This window comes from Myotis brandtii, unplaced genomic scaffold (genome assembly GCF_000412655.1).
Source record: "Myotis brandtii unplaced genomic scaffold, ASM41265v1 scaffold103, whole genome shotgun sequence".
Classification (NCBI taxonomy): Eukaryota; Metazoa; Chordata; class Mammalia; order Chiroptera; family Vespertilionidae; genus Myotis; species Myotis brandtii.
In genome coordinates this window covers 1,945,574-1,950,218 of record NW_005353460.1, presented here as the reverse complement: position 1 = coordinate 1,950,218, position 4,645 = coordinate 1,945,574, and the positions used below count along the sequence as shown (strand labels likewise).

The window sequence follows — 4,645 nt, the reverse complement described above, 5'->3', positions numbered from 1 at the left end:
TGCAGGCAGCGCCTCTGCACAGCCATAATTGAGCTCCCTCTCTAGAGTGACTTGTGTGTCAAAAATACGCCAAGGCTGTAAATCAGGCGGTAGGAAGCGCCGTCTCCTGTTTTCCTGCTCAACCAGAGGGAGACCAAATGCACTGCCAAGGGCTCCCTGATCGAGAAAACCGCGTCCCAAGTAGATTTTTCCCAGGCACCAACGCTGGCCTGACCCGCGCTGTGGAGCAGGGCTCCAGCCACCTCGGCCCGGCAGGGGGCTGAGCCGGTGGGGGACCTGACAGCCAGGTGCCTCGCTAACGAGCCCTGCTGTTCAACAGCAGCTGCTGGAGCGGCTCCTCCCGAGAGGGCTCGGAGGGGAATTTTCCACTGATCGGTTGGAGTCAGCTCTCCCTGCTGCTGCTGCCTTGACTGTTCAGGGCGAGGAGAGCCGGAAGGTGCGGGACGCACAGAGGCCCTGGATCCTGGAGGGCTGCAGCTGGCGAGCTTGAGGAGCAGTTTTGTTTGTTTTCCCTGCGCCCCAGCTCGACCTCACTATTCCCTGAACCTGGAATGCTGGAGTGCAGAGGTGCTGTGGGTGGGCATCAGGCCTCCATTTGGGTTGGGAGGAGATGATCAGGGCCCTGGTTGCAAGGAGCAGGGATAGAAGTCAATGAGTCGCCTCCCTCCCTGGATCCTTCCCTTTCTCGAGATGTCTGAGAGATGCCCAGCGTGGGTGATGCTCCCTCCCTCCCTCCCTGCCTGCCTGCCTGCCTGCCTCTGCTCCTCCCCTCCCCGGAACTGCTGCCTCCTCAGCCCTGAGCTGCTGATGCCCTCTGGGTTCTGTTTTCATTCCAGGCTATGGATCCGGTCGTGGGAAGCAGGTAGGAAACCATGATTCTGGGGGTTAAATGAAGAATTATATTTAGTGCTCACAGAAAGCCAAATATTGGGTTAGCAGCCAGGAATGGAGAGGGGAAAAAACCCAAAGCAAACAGCAGAGGAAAGAAATTCCTACCAAACAAGGTCCCTATTCATTCTTCCAATCCCAGGTGCAGGGGCCTGCAGGGCTGGGACCCGCTGAACATGAGCAGCCTGTCCTGTGTTCATGGCTACAGAGAACCGTGTGGACCCCAAACGCAGAGCCTGCACTGCCTGTCCCCACGGGACCAAGGGGCATTCAGCCCTCCCCACCAAGGCTGTCGATATCTCTCCTCACAATAGTACCAAAGCCCTTGCCAGAGGTGGGCTGGGGAGAGAGAGCAAAGTGAAATGTTCCTGGTTTGACCTTGAATAAGTGATTTAACCTCCCTGGGCCTTGTGTATGGAATGCAGGGGCTGGATTGTGATTTCACAGGCCCTAACATTCTATTATTCTGCTTCTGTCTAAAATAAACAATAAGAAAAAGAGTGTGAGCAAGAGTGTGACAGCAGGGCCCATCTGTTTCCGAAGAGCTTAGGGTGAGGTCTAGACAGAAAGTGATGTTTCTGCTTGTTCCCCGCTCTCAGCTTCCTGTGCCTTGGCCTTTCACAAAGTCAGCTTCTAGCATCTGAGCTGACTCCTCCCGAAACCCCGGGCTCCACTGACGGGCTTCTGGAACCTGCTCAGACTGCTACCAAGTCAGATAACAGCCTGGACAGGAGGAGGGCTGCAACACCCAGCCTGGCTAACTGGAAAGCTGAGGAGACTAGAAGTTCAGGGAGGGATTGAGAGCAGGTGGAGAGAGAAAAAGAGCGGAAGGAAGAGACATGGCTGACCTCCTGAACATCTTCTGTGCCAGCTCAGAGAAGGCAGTTTTTGCTCCTGACTCCAAGACTCATTTGTATTCAGCCATTGAATTCTCTAATTATCTGCCCCTCCGTGGGGGACATCTCTAGTCAGAGGCTGGATCCCAGGTAATAAAGGTCATTTAGAAGCAGTTGTTGCTAGTCAGAGGGGTAAAGGACTGAAATCTGACCAACCAGAAGAAAAGAAAGACTGGAATTCCTTGTTCCTAGCTCTGTCTCTATTTTATTTCTCATACACTTGACTCACTCTGCTTCCCACCCCCTAGTTTTCTCATAGAGACCCAAGCTGGTAGAATCTAAGACCCTGAAGACGAGCATTTCCTTCACTGATGAATGCCCGCTCCAAAGAGCTCCAGCCTGAGGGTGGCCCTGTCTATCAGCTGATCCCCTGCCCATTCTTGTCTCCCCGGACTCTAGCCCTCATAAGCAGGGTCTCAAAGACATGCCTCTGGCAGGTGAGTCATGGGACCAGAACCTTGAGAGAGAACCTGCAGAGTCAGCCACTAACACAATTGCAAAATAAAAAGGAATTCCCATAAACCTGCTGCTTCCCTTGCATTCTTTAAGCTCAGCAGGTTGCACCACCTTCCACCACTTTTCCAGGAACTAAAAATCATCCTTGACATCCATCCAATCTGCCACTTTCTATTTATCTCCCAAATTTATCTCTGCAATCTCAATAGTCCCACTATCACTCTTTCCAAATAAGGTCACATTCTGAAGTGCTGGGGTTAGGACTTCCACATATGAATTTTAAGAAACAGAATATTTACTTAAAAGGTAAATTGTTTGCTCTCCATTTTCTCTGTTGTCCCCTTCCTCTGGGCTGGAACAGAGACATAGAGCTGAGCCACCTTTGGCAATATAGATGAAGACCTTAGGAGATGGCAGAGACCCAAAATGCTAGGAGCTGCCAAGCATTCATTTCCAGGCTATGGATGAGAAATACATTTCCATCTTACTTAAGCAACTGTATTTGGGTAGGTTTTTATTATAGGAACTTACCTTTTACCCTAACAAATACCACCTCACTTTATAAGAATCTTAACTTTAATACCAAAACCCAATAAGCACAGAAGAAAAATTGTAGTACAACAATACCAATTATAATCATAGATACAGAACTTCTAAATAAAACACTAGCAAATTAAATTCAGGGAAAGAGAGAGAGAGAGAGAGAGAGAGAGAGAGAGAGAAGAGGCCTGGTGCACGTATTCGTGCACAGGTGGGGTCTGGCTGGCCCGCCTGATCAGGCAATCAGGCTGGGCTGGCTGGGGGAAGGGGCCAAGGGTAGTTAGCCAGCTGGCCCCGCCCCCTATGGGGGGGCAATTTCGGGCATTGCCAGCCGGGAGGGAATTGAACTCCTGGTCGAACTCCCGGTCGAGGGGACAATTTTCATATTAGCCTTTTATTATATAGAATAATAAAGCATAACCTAGTTGTGTTTATCTCAGTAATTCAAGCATAGAATGGTTCAACATTAGAAAATCTATTAAAGTATACTACTTGAACAGATTAAAGAAGACAAACCCACTTAATCAACACAATAGATTCAGAAAAAAATATTTGCTAAAATTCAATACTCATACAATTGGATATGTAAAATGGAATGTATAGTTAATAATGTAAAGAAATTATTGTTAAATTTCTTTGACAATGGTATTACGGTTATTTTCCTTTTTTAAAGAATTCTTATCTTTTAAGGATACATACTAAAATATTTACAGATAACATGATGTAATGTCTGACCTTTGTTTCAGATAACACAGAAAGGGAAGAATTTAGCAGAGATATCACTACTAGTAAAACAAGACTTACCGTAAGCCAACAGTCATGACTTTAAAAAAAAAAAAAAGGGAACAGAAGTCAATGCCCTTACCTTGACAAAAGTCACGTATCAAACTTAGAGTTAAAATCACTTTTGTAGAGGAACTTAAAAACATTGCTATTAAATCAAGAACTAGAAGAAGATGCTTATTATCACTGCTTCTATTCACCTACTAGAGGTCCTAGCCAATACAATAAAAGAAGGAAAAGAAAGAAGATGTATAAGAATTGAGGGTTGGGGATAGAGGGAAAAACTATCCTTGTTTACAGATAATATGATAGTATATATAAAAAAAATTTTTAACTAGCAAACTATTAAAACTAATAGAAAAGCTCAGCAAGGAAGTCTAATACAGAAAAAAAAAACAATGATATTTACAGTCACAACTAAAATAATCCAGTATCCAGGAGTAAATCTAATGAAGGAGATGCTTTCTGAAGAACATTACAAGACATTATTATTAAGGAACCTAGAAGAAAACTTGAATAAATGGGTAAGGATATCATGTTTACAAACAGGAAGCTTCAATCTTGTAAAAATATCAATTACTCTAACTTTAATATATGAATTTAATGCAATTCCAATGAAAATCCCAACCAGTGTTTTCTTAAAACTTCACAAGCTTATCTAAAATTCACATTAAAGATCAAGAGTCAAAAAAAGCAGACAATTTTGAAAAAGAAGGAGAAAGAACTTGCCCTAACAGATGTCAAAGCTTCTTCTAAACCTTTAATAGTTAACTTAGTAAGATAACTGAGGAGGAATAGATAACAGACAATGAAATAGAACAAAAAGCCCAGAAACTTAGCTATCTTTGGAAATTTGACATATGACAGAGGAAATAGCCCTAAACATCAGTAGAAAAAGAATAAATTATTTTGTAAATGGTACTAGGATATTCACCTGGGGAAAAAAATCAGATATCTATTTCACACCATTTAGAAAACATAAAATCCAGGTGTTCTAAAGACATAAATATAAAAATTATAACTTTTAGAAGAAAATATAAGATGAAAAAAATATATAGGAGGATATCTTTATGACCTCAATA

The 4,645-nt window shown here is 44.0% G+C and overlaps 1 long non-coding RNA gene across 1 annotated transcript in view; it reads left to right on the top strand.

Moving 5' to 3' along the window:
• The window catches only part of LOC106725401, a 5,033-nt gene extending 2,073 nt beyond the window's left edge, over nt 1–2,960 (top strand). The window contains exon 3 of the long non-coding RNA XR_001361289.1: nt 1,488–2,960. This is a non-coding gene — a long non-coding RNA (uncharacterized LOC106725401). The remainder of the gene's footprint in view (nt 1–1,487) is intronic.
• The last annotated feature ends 1,685 nt before the right edge of the window (nt 2,961–4,645 follow it).